This window comes from Macaca thibetana, chromosome X (genome assembly GCF_024542745.1).
Source record: "Macaca thibetana thibetana isolate TM-01 chromosome X, ASM2454274v1, whole genome shotgun sequence".
Lineage (NCBI taxonomy): Eukaryota > Metazoa > Chordata > Mammalia > Primates > Cercopithecidae > Macaca > Macaca thibetana.
In genome coordinates, this window is record NC_065598.1 from 129,728,232 (window position 1) to 129,740,574 (window position 12,343).

Consider the following 12,343-nt stretch of genomic DNA (forward strand, 5'->3'; position numbering starts at 1 on the left):
ATCACTGGAACCTGGGAGGTGGAGGTTGCAGTGAGCTGAGATCATGGCACTGCACTCCAGCCTGGGCAACAAAGTGAGACTCCAACTTAAAGTAAATAAATAAATAAAATAAATATATATACATACACACAAATATATAAAATATATATATGTATTTTATATATATTAGAAAAAGGAAAAAATCATCATAATTGCAGATGATATGTTGCCTATACAGAAAATGCAAGAGAATCGGCCAGATGCAGTGGCTCACGCCTGTAATCCCAGCACTTTGGGAGGCCGAGGCGGGTGGATCATGAGGTCAGGAGTTCAAGACCAGCCTGGCCAAGATGGTGAAACCCCGTCTCTACTACAAATACAAAAAATTAGTCGGGTGTGGTGGCAGGTGCCTACAATCCCAGTTACTCAGGAGGCTGAGGCATAGAATTGCTTGAACCCGGGAGGCGGAGGTTGCAGTGAGCCAAGATCGCAACACTGGACTCCAGCCTGGTGACAAACCAAGACTCCATCTCAAAAAAAAAAAAAAAAAAAAAAAGCGAGAGTATCTAGAAACTGTTAGAACTAATAAGAGCATTCAACAAAAGTGCTGGATATATTAATATGAAAAAAATCAGTACCATTTCAATATACCAGAAACAATAAATTAGAATATGTAATTCTTAAAGAGGAGTGATATCATCCAAAATACATATTATTAGCAAAGAGCTAGGAGTGTGAGCCGTGTGTGAGTAGCATTCCAAGAAACAGCTTGTAAACAAGTATATGTAAGTGCTTTATTACATGCATTACAGAGTGGTAACCATTTCCATTCACTGAATTAACACTGTTAACAACATAGTATATATATACACACACACAACAGTTGTATAAGACCTTTATGGAGAAAATTATTAAAATTTTTGAAAGTCATAAAAGATCTTATACTTCAGTTTCAAGACAAGATGAAATAAAAGTACTTTTCCCTGCTCTTTCTGCCAAGTACGGCTAGAAACCCTGAACATTATGCATAAGGCAGACATAAGATGTATCTGACAGGTAGAGAAAAAAGGGCAGACTGGTTAGGGACCTTGGGAACTGAGGCAATGTATTGGTGAGTTTCTTCTGTTCCCTTTTTGCCTCATATATCCCAGACCGGGTGCTAGAGAAGCTAGCAACCCAGTAATATCAACAAGCACAGACAAAAAAAAATCCCCAACATAAGCCTGCTCTCGCTAGTCAATGTATCAGAAAAAGAACAACCGTATAGAACAGAACACCTTCAACAATAACTGCTCTCTACTCCCGGCAAATATCTACAGAAAAAAAAAACCACTCCTATTCATGCCAGCAAAGGCTGAGTGGGGAGGCTGACTTTTCCCCTCCCTAGGCGGTAAGGAAGTATCCCAATCACCTAGCCAGTGTGGTGTGTTGGAGAGGGCCAAGTGGGAAGCTGGGACTGTAATAAATCCCCTCTCCACAGTGACAGTAGGGACCACATAGGGAGTTAGTTGTACGTCCATCTCCAGCTGGCAGTAATGAGGTGGTGCCTCTTCTTCCACCACTGGAGCAGTGTCAGAGGAGGCCTGCTAAAACAGAAGATTTCAATAAGAACCAGTCTCATAATGCAATACCCAAAATGTCAAAGTTGAATAAAAAATCACTTATAATACCAAAAGCCAGGAAAATCTCAGTTTGAATGAGAAAAGACATTCAACAGATGCCAAGACTGAAATGACACAGATATTACAATTACCTATCAACGATTTTACAGCAGCCATCATAAGAACCTTTGAACAAGTAATTATAAATGCACTTGAAACAAAGGGCAAAAAATCTCAGCAAAGAAAACAGGAGATATAAAGAAAAACCAAATGGAAATTTTAGAATGAGAAAACAACCAAAATTTTAAAACTTCAATGGATGGGTCCAATAGCAAAATGGAGGAGATAGAGAAAAGAAGCAGTAAACTCGAAGATACAAAAATAGAAATTACGAAGGACAAACAACAAAGAGAAAGTAGACTGAAAAATATATATGAACAGAGCCTCAGGGATCCGTGGGACTATAACAAAGCATTCATGTCATCAGAGTCACAGAAGGAGAGGGAATAAAAGGTGAGGTTGAAGATGTATTCAAACAAATAGTGGCTGAAATTTACTCAAATTTGGCAAAAGACAAACCTACAGGTTCAAAAAACGGAGTAAATCCCAAATAGGTTAAACCCAAAGAAATCCAGGCCAAAACACATCATGGTCAAATTTCTGATAACAACAAAGAAAAAAAAATCTTAAAATCAGCCAGAGATAAACTATACCTTACTATAAGGGAAGAATAATCCCTGTGACTGTAGATTTCTCATCAAAATCTGTGGAGGTTACAAGGAAGTGACATATTTTTTAAGTACTGAAAGAAAAGAACTGCCAGCACAGAATTCTACAACCAACAAAAATATCCTTCTTAATGAAGGGAAAATCGAGACATCCTTAGATTCAGGAACACTAACAGAATTTGTCACTATCAAACTAACATTTTTAAAAATTATACTTTAAGTTCTAGGGTACATGTGCACAATGTGCAGATTTGTTATATAGGGTATACATGTGCCATATTGGTTTGCTGCACCCATCAACTTGTCATTTATATTAGGCATTTCTCCTAATGCTATCACTCTCCCAGCCCCCCACCCCCCGACAGGCCCTGGTGGGTGATTTTCCCCGCACTATGTCCAAATGTTCTCATTGTTCAGTTCCCACCTATGAGTGGGAACATGTGGTGTTTGGTTTTCTGTTCTTGTGATAGCAAACTAACATTTAAAGAATGGCCAAAGGAAGTTCTCCAAACAGAAATAAGTGATAGAAGGAATCTTTGAGCATCAGGAATGAGAAAGAACAAAGAAAGAACAAAAAATATGGATAAATACAATAGGCTGTCCTCTTCTATTGATTTTTTAAAATTATGTTTGATGGTTAAAGCAGAAAGTAAAACATTGTCTGATAGTTTCCTCAACGTATGTAAACAAAATACTTAAGATAATTATAACCTGGGGAGAGTAAAGGAATAAAGTTGCTATACTTTAACTGGTAAAATGATGACACCAGTAGATTGTAATAAGTTATGTGTATGTCGTGTTAGACCTAGAGCAACCACAAAGAAAGAGACACAAAGAGATAACTCTAAAAATCCTGTAGATTAATCAAAACAGAATTCTAAAAAATATTCAAGTAACACACAGGAAGGCAAGAAAATGAAAATAGAGAAATAAAAAACAGAAAGAACAAACAGAAAACACTCAAACCAGAAACAACTAAAACGTCTCTCAACAAGTGAATGGGTTCAACCAACTATAATACATCCACACCATGAAAGAACTGCCAGCACAGAATTCTACACCCAGCAAAAATATTCTTCAAAATGAAGGGGAAATCAAGACATACTCAGATGAAGGAAAACTAACAGAATTCATCACTAGCAGACTCGGCAATAAAAAGGAGTAACTATTGATACACACAGCAACTTGCATGAATCTCCAGGGAATGAAGAAAGGTAATCTCAAAAAGCCACATACTGTATTCCACTTATATAACATTCTTGAAATGACAAAATTGTAAGATGAAGACGAGATTAGTGATTTCTGGGGGTTAGAGATAGGGTGGGGTGGGTGTAACCATAAAGGTAGCATGAGGGACATCTTTGTGATGACGGAATAATTCTGTATCTTTTTTTTATTTTAGACGGAGTTTCACGATTGTTACACAGGCTGGAGTGCAACGGCGTGATCTCAGCTCACAGCAACCCCGCCTCCCAGGTTCAAGCAATTCTCCTGCCTCAGCCCCCCGAGTAGCTGGGATTACAGGCATGTGCCACCACACCTGACTAATTTTGTATTTTTAGTAAAGAAAGGGTTTCCCCATGTTGGTCAGGCTGGTCTCGAACTCCTGACCTCAGGTGATCTGCCCGCCTCGGCCTCCCACAGTGCTGGGATTACAGGTGTGAGCCACCACGCCTGGTCTTCTGTATCTTATACAAATCTACACCTGTGATAAAAATGGCATAGAATTATATACACACATATTGTACCAATGTCGAATTCCTAGTTTTGATACTGTACTCTAGTTATGTAAAATATAATCATGGGAGAAAATAAGTGAATGGTACAGGGGGCCTCTCTGTACCATATTTGCATCTTCCCATGAATCTATAATTATATTGAAATAAAAAGTTTAGAATAAAGTAACCTCAAAAAGGAGATACATAACATGTTCATGTATGGGAAAGCTCAACACAAATATGGCAATTTTCTTTAAATTGGTCTATAAATTCATGCAAGTTCAACCAAAATCACAACAGGATTTTTCTGGATTTTGACAAGCTAATTTACACAGAAGATTTACACAGAGAATAAGATTTTAACAGAATAGTAAGGCATCAAGAATATACAAGACAATTGTGAAGAAGAGTAGTGAAGGGCACATAGTTAAGGCTTATTATAATGTTATGACAATTAAAACAACATAGGCCAGGCGCAGTGGCTCATGCCTATAATCTGAGAACTGTGGGAGGCCAAGGCGGTCAGATCACTTGAGGTCAGGAGTTTGAGACCAGCCTGGCCAAAATGGCGAAACCCCATTTCTACTAAAAATACTAAAATTAGGCAGATGTGGTGGCATGCACTTGTAGTCCCAGCTACCAGGAAGCCTGAGGCAGGAGATTCACTTGAACCCGGGATCATGCCACTGCACTCCAGCCTGGGAGACAGAGTGAGACTCCATCTCAAAAAATAAAAAATAAAACAATATAGTATTGGCAGATGGATAAACAAATAGACCAGTGGAATATAAAAAGGGCCTACAAACAACTCAGATAAGTCTATGAGAACTAGGTAAAGGACAGAGATTGATTATAAATCATGGAGGATATGATATAGACTATTTAATAAATGGTATTGAAAGTATCCATGTGATAAAAGATACAATTAGATAACTTATTCAAACCCTACATAAAAATCAATTCAAAATGAATTAAAGACCTAACTGTTAAAAGCAAAATTTTACAACATTGTGATGCAAATATAGAATACCTTTATGACCTCAGAATAGAAGAATTCGTTAATCACACACACAAAACTTATAAATTTCAATAGAAAAGACTGATAAATGTGACCACATTAAACATTATAATGTCTATAAGAGAAAATGACAGTATAAAGTTAAAGATAAGCCAGATAGTGGGAGAAGATGCTTGCCACACATATAATTGAAAAAGAAACAGTCAAAAAAGACATAAAATAAATGCTATAAGTCAATTTTAAAAGGCAATCAACACAATGGAAAAAGGGGCAAAGAATACCAACAGACAACTGGCAGAAGACACTGGAATGGTCTAGAAATATATGCAAAGATACTTAACCCCACTAGTACTCAAGGAAATTAAAACAACAACAAAACAAGATACTGTCTTTACTCATCAGACAAGCAAAAATTAAAACCCAAAAGTTGTCAATGGTATGGTGTCATGGGAGCTCATACACGACTGATGAGACTGTCATTCAGTAGAGCCACATTGGAGAGCAACCTGCCAGTACACAGAAAAACTAAAAGTGTGTGTAGTCTTTAACCCAGAAATCTTACTTTCTAAAAGGTACATACTCTAGAGAAATTCCAATCCAGCGTGCAAAGACACACATACCTCAGTGTTTACTGCAAGTTGTTTGTTTCTAATACTAAACATTTGGAAATAAACATCCGCCAAAGGAGGAATGAATAAATTAAATGTGCCTTGGTTGTACTATAGCTTACTGTTCAGCAGTAAGAATGAACTAGACCAATAGGCACCCACATGGACTGATCTCAAGAAAATAATGCTAAGTTTAAAAAAAATACAAAAGTATATCATAGTGGAAGAAAACATACCAAATTAATGAAAATTAGTTGACTGGAGGCAGGAGATAAAGGGGGCCTCAACTTTTCCTGTAGCACTTTTTTTTTTAATTTAAAAAGAATGGAAGACAAAGTAAATACAGTAGTGTATTTCTCCTCTGCATGGTGAGAACACAAGTGTTTGCTATATTCTTCTCTGCACTTTTCTGTATTTTAAAAATTCTCAATATAAATGAAAGGTGTGTTAAATACTCAGTTTGGGATACCACTGTACTAAGATACTAATAACTCTGTATGTTAACCTACCCAGAGGCATTTTTTATTTTTAAAGAAGGCTGCAATATTTAATCCAAAAGTTGAGGCACTGTTGGATTTGTTGTCATTTATGAAGTGTGGGTTTCCAAGGTAAAGCTTCAAAGGGCATCACTTTCCTTCTATGTATTAGTCCTGCAATTTGATTAAGTTACCACCACTTTGACAGAATGATAGGCTTCCCTTAGGTTGGACAGCTCGGAGAGAGGGAACAGAGCACACTTCCCCACTCAATTATGCTTTCATTCTTTATAAATAACTCTGTTTTTAAAACAACACCACATAAAATAAAATTTAGAGCAAGATTCATAGAAACACGGACAGTTAAGTGCAAATAAATTCCTTCAAATATTATCAAGCTCTTATTCTATCTTATTCATCAGCCTTGAGTAGATTTCACACAATTTAAATATTTCTTAGCTTGTCTGCAGAGTATCAAGGCTTGTCTGTGGCTTTGAGACTTCTACTCCCTTCACCCCAATCAACTCCACCAGTTGTTTAAACTGCTCAAATCTTTCTTCAGCCACAGTTTTTTAAGTGAGAGTCTTTTTATTGCTTTGGGCATGTTCCTTTGCCTAGCCAGTGCTCAGAATGTTAACTATCTAACTATTCAATTTCTCTCTGTCGCTTTACATGGAGGAGAAACTGGATTTCTGTTCCACACAGTTTGGCAAAGGCTAGCAGGGAGTGAGAGATTACAGCCAGATGTACATCTGCATGTCAGCAGCAAGAAGGTCTGGGATGCTGCTTTTTCAATCAGAAGGGAGTAGTCATTTTCCCTCTCTCTAAGGAGAGGGCCTCCTCCCTCCCATCAGATATTTGGCTGCTAGATGTTCACTGATTAATTACTGAGGTCGCATCTACACACAATTGGTTTCCTTAACAATTCCAGCAGGCTTCCAGCTCATTCTTGAATGTACTTCTTATTTTTAAAAGAACTATCGTCTTTTCCTGCAGCATACATTTGAAAAAGAAAATGAAAACTAGTTAAACAGAGCAAGGCATAGTTTGTAAACACATAAAAAGGGATTCTACCACAATTTCTAATATTAGAAAATCAAGCAGCAGTAGGAGAGTACTTTTAGGGGCAGGGAAAGAGTTCTAGTACCCTTCAAACCAGAACACCAAACCCATCATTTATTACATTTTCATGAAAGGTGTCATTTCCAATATCTCCTGGTTAATTCTAGAAATCCATTTTATATTGGAAAGGTAAGGAAAAGCAGACACTCCTTCTCTGTACCCCAACATCTCCCCATACCCCATCCGGCTCCCCAGTAGAAATAGCATATCAAATTCAATATTAGTAAGTTCCTTTTTCTAGTTTGACTCATGACTGAGAATTTCCATCTGTTTTTCAAGACAGATAAATGTGGTCCCAGCACAATCACTCCATGAAACCTAACCTGGAAGCTACCTCTTGGGTCACATTCTCATTTCTAAGAAGCTGAACGTGCAACACAGCCAGTGCTAGAAGTACTTGATTCTGAGAAGTATAATTACAGGTTCTCCAAGACAGGTCAAATTCACAAGCATGGGTTGACAGTCGCTACTTTACCTAAGATCACATCTCTGTACTTGGGGAAATACTGGAACCCAATAAACAAGCAGTAGCTCTGCATTACTGACAATTAGATCTGCAAAATTTGGGGGCCAATCCAGCTGAAACTGTGTTTACTCAAGCTCTGAAAAGTCACATCTACCCATCCTGCCTCTCCAGGTTCATCTCTCTCCACTCTCACACATAACACACACCTTGTAGGCCACTCTGACAATCCTAAACTATGTTATAACTGACAGATGATGTGCACATGCATGACACACTCCCATGAGTGTCCTTGGGGAATCCACTTGGCATGGCAACTATTAATTGGACCCTTTTCTCTAACTCTCATTAAAACAAACTGAAATGCAAGCAGGTGAGAGTGATGCTATTATTATAAAGATAACCTTGAATCCACTCTAACTTACAACTAAAGTAAATTATTCAGCAACTCAGGTACATTACCTATTATCAGTAACAAATTATTTGTGTCACACTTTCCAGCCAATCACAATACATCAGCTGTGGTTGACAATGGCTACCCTTGTCCTATCAGTGACCTGCTCTCTCACGCCTCTGCTGATGCTTTTACCCCGTTCCCCAAAGGTCCCAAACCCCATATGGTAAGTCCGCAAAAAAGTCTGTTGATGGATTGAATAAATGAATGAATGAAGAGCTTCCGACCTCAGATAAGCCTCACATTGCATTTGCAACACTCATACATTGGGCTGCAGCCATGCACCGATGAAAAATAATATTCTGTTACGAATAGTAAAGTCCACTGTGATTATGGGCAATTTTCTTAACCAGAAAGCATTGAGTAGTAAGATGCTTTGCAGCTGTACATTTTTATTAAAGGCTGTTTAAATAAACATAAAACATATTTGCCGGGAGAGGGTAAAAAGACAGATGCAAATTTCAGTCACAAAATAGGTACATTCATTATTTTTTGTATTTGCTTTAAAATGTGCCCCTAAAACAGCAATTACCCTTAGATGTCATATTTGACCAGCGATAGGGACCAGAAACAGTGACTTAATTTGGGCAGGAGTTCGCTGGGACATAATATGGCTACTGTGCCTGGAGTCTTTCTTGGTCATAAAAGCAGTAAGGAAGTATGACATAATGGTGTGATGGTAAATCACAGCCTAAGCCATTTTGGTTGGCAGAATTTGAAAGACAAATAAACATTACTTCAGGAGCAGAGAAGACGTGCCTAATTACCTCCGTGCCTAGGCTGGGATCCCTGCGGCTTGTGTCGTTCCTGGACTCAGGTGTGTCTACACGGCCAGGGTCCACGTGTACAGGGTCCGGATGATCCCGTGAAGAGGTTGGTCTGGTAGGGATGTAGGGACTGGCAGCCCCACCTCCACAACCTCCTCTCCAGGGAAATCAGGCAGCTGGAACCGAATGAGAAGGGCAGCCTTGAGGGGCCCCTTGTAGCCTGGAAGGAGTGGGATTGGAGGAAGAGAAGAGGCTGGTCCCACCCACTCTGCCTTGGAAGTGGTGGGGAGTTGAAGAGCTGATTGCACTTGCAAATCTCTGCAATTTTTACCTCAGGCCAGTCCAAATTACCTCCTCCTTCCCTTTTGTGGTCTCCCAGCCAGGCTATCTATAGCTGTGGCCCAAGTGGGCTTTGGGGCTCACCTAGGGATGGAGCCTACTCTCCTTGCTTGTTGCATTTTCAGAGCTGAAAAACCTCCAACTTTTGTATTTTTTGTTTTACACTGACAGCCCAGGCCATTCTCCTCTCTCTCCTTTCCTGCTTCTCTCTCTCTCTCCATCCCCCCCATCCCTCTCCCTCTCTCTCTCCCCTTCCCCTGTATGGAAACTGGCCGCCTTCTCATAGTGGAGTGGAAAATAGAATCCCAGGCTTTCACCAGGGCACTGACCTGTCATGGCTTTTCTCATATATATACTCCCAATCCATCCAAAATTGCAGTAAACACATGTAACATACAATTTACCGTTTACCATTTTAACCATTTTAAGCGTACGATTCAGTGGCATTCAGTACATTCGCAATGTTGTGCCACCAGCGCCACCCTCCATCTCCAGAACTTTCATCTTCTCAGACAGAAACTCTGTACCCATCAAGCATTAGCTTCCCATTCCCCTCTTTCCCAGCCCCTGAAAATCCCCATTCAACTGTCTGTTTCTATGAATTTAACCACCCTAGAAACTTCATGTAAGTGGAATCATGCAGTGTTTGTCTTTGTGTTACTGGCTTATTTCACTTAGCATAATGTCCTCAAAGTTCATCTGTGTTGTAGTATGCATCAGAATTTCCTTCCTTTTAAAGGCTGAATAGTATTCCATTGCATGTGTGTACCATGTTTTGTTTATCCAGTCATCTGTCGATAGACATTTGGGTTGTTTCCACATTTTGAACTCACCTTTGAACTGTGTAAACATTAGGAATGCACACCCAAAGTGCTGAACATTTCAGGAAGAGAATGAGGTATTCCATCCTCCTCTCTCCACAATCCTCGTCTTTGATCATCACACCCCTCCATGTATATTGATAACATGGATCAGTTGCTAAGCACTTGGCACACTTTATGGCATGTAATCCTCACAACAATGCACTGAGGTAGGTATTATCCTCATTTGACAGAAGGTTATACTGAGACTCAGAAAAGCTAAGTAACTTGCCCAAAGTCAAACAGTTATAAGTAGCAGAGCTGAGATTTGAAACTGTCACTCAGGCTTGTCTGACTCCAAAGCCCACTCTAAACCACCACTCTAGTGCCTACCCAAAGCCCAGGGTCCCTATGCCACCAGTCTCTACTTGCTTCTAGTTTGGGGTTAGGTTGGTTTTTAAGAAAAGTAGAGCTGGCTATAAACACTGACAAACCACTGGCCACGTGCACTTGGACGGGTCCTTCAAATCTTCAAATCCTGCCCACAGCCCCCTACCCCCCCGACACACTGAGTTCTGAAACCGTTCTACCTTGGGCTACTGCTATTCAAACCGAGCAGACAGCATTACTGAAATGCTGGGATTTGTTTTAACCTTGTTTGTCAATTAGCAGAAAGACTGACCTAGAAGACCAGGGACTTCATTTGTGTCCTTGGATCGGTAGCTCTTTCACAAGCTATTTGTTTCCCTCTCCTGGGGCCCTCTGCTCTTGTCTGCCTTGAATGGACTAATTAATTACCGAGAAGCCCGGCATTTTGAAATGCTAAAAGAATTAAGCTAGAGGCTGTTGGCAGATGTTTACCTGTTAGTGTCTTAGATACCTGAGTGACACTAGGTTCCACTAAGAGGAAGAAGACCTGAAGAATTCTGTGGCTGAGACTGGGGGGTGTGTGTTACGGAGGGGTGCCCCTGGAGGTGGGAGAAGGCCCAGTGGGGCAGGAAAGTTGCAGACATAAAACACAAACTTCCCTGCCTCAGTTTTGCCAGGAGATGGCTGAGTGCACAGCTCACTCTGACACTGCCCCAAAGGCCGGCCAGAGTGGCCACGCACATGCTGGTCCTCTGGGCAGCAGCAGGCCCAGCTGGGTAAACAGAAGTGCAGGAGCAAAACAAGCCAATCAATCACAGCACAGCTCCAGCCTGCCCCAGTCCCCTCCTCCCCTTTCCTTTCCAGCTCCCCCGGGTCTCTCTAGCAAGCAAGTGGGCCCAGGTGGCCTTTGATCGTCTCCTTTGCTCTTTACAAGGGGGAAATGTATCTATAGGAAGAGTGAGCTCAGCCCCACCTGTGACCCACCCCCAGGGTTCCTTGCGGGGAACCAGGAGCTTCACACATTCAGCTGCTAATGGTAAAAAAGACAGGCAGACCTGGGATGCTTGAAAAACTTAGTGTTGGCTTATGGTTAGGAGGGCCTGGGGTGGTTGACCTTCACAGGGTTACAGAGATCAGTAGGGCATGTTATCCTTCTCAAACACTGGAGCATGGGCTATAGCCTATACTAAGCACACAGAGTCCTGTCAGGGTTGAGCTGAAACTTTGCCATTGCCTGTTTGCCTTGTGGCTTGAGTTTTTCATACACTCCCTGTGTTTAAGCGTGGAGCTCCCACATTTTTGAGATCCCTCATCCTGCTAGCAAATGGATGTATTATCCAGTGTCAGGTCACTGATTCCCAGAGGGCCTTCCTCCAGAAGCCCACACAGTGTCATGTTCTACTGGGCAAAGATCTTCTGACTGCTGTATCCCCAGGGCCTAGAACCATGCTAACACAGAATCTGTGCCGATTTTTAAACACTAGTTGAGTGAATGAATGAACTGGCATAGCGTAACAGTTAAGAGGTTAGTCTCTGGAGTCAAACAGACCGGAATTCCAGCCCAGTTCTGCCAATTTGACCTTGAGAAAGTTTACTTACCTTCCCTTGGCCTTGGTTCCTTGTCTGTAAAATGAGAATAATAGTACATAACAAGACTATTGTGGGAATTAAAAGAGATAATGCACGGAATGCACTTACCCAGTATCTCACCCATAAGTCCTCAGTAAAATGATGGCAATTTTCATTATCTTGTATACCAACTCCAAGCAATTGGCCCAGGCTGCTGGGAGTGCCGACCTGAGGATTCTGTGGTCTAAACCTGACTCAGTGAAAAAGAGTGCTTACTCTAAGGCCTGTTATGGGTAAAGATGGTAGAAATAGGAAGGCACCTGCTGGGTACA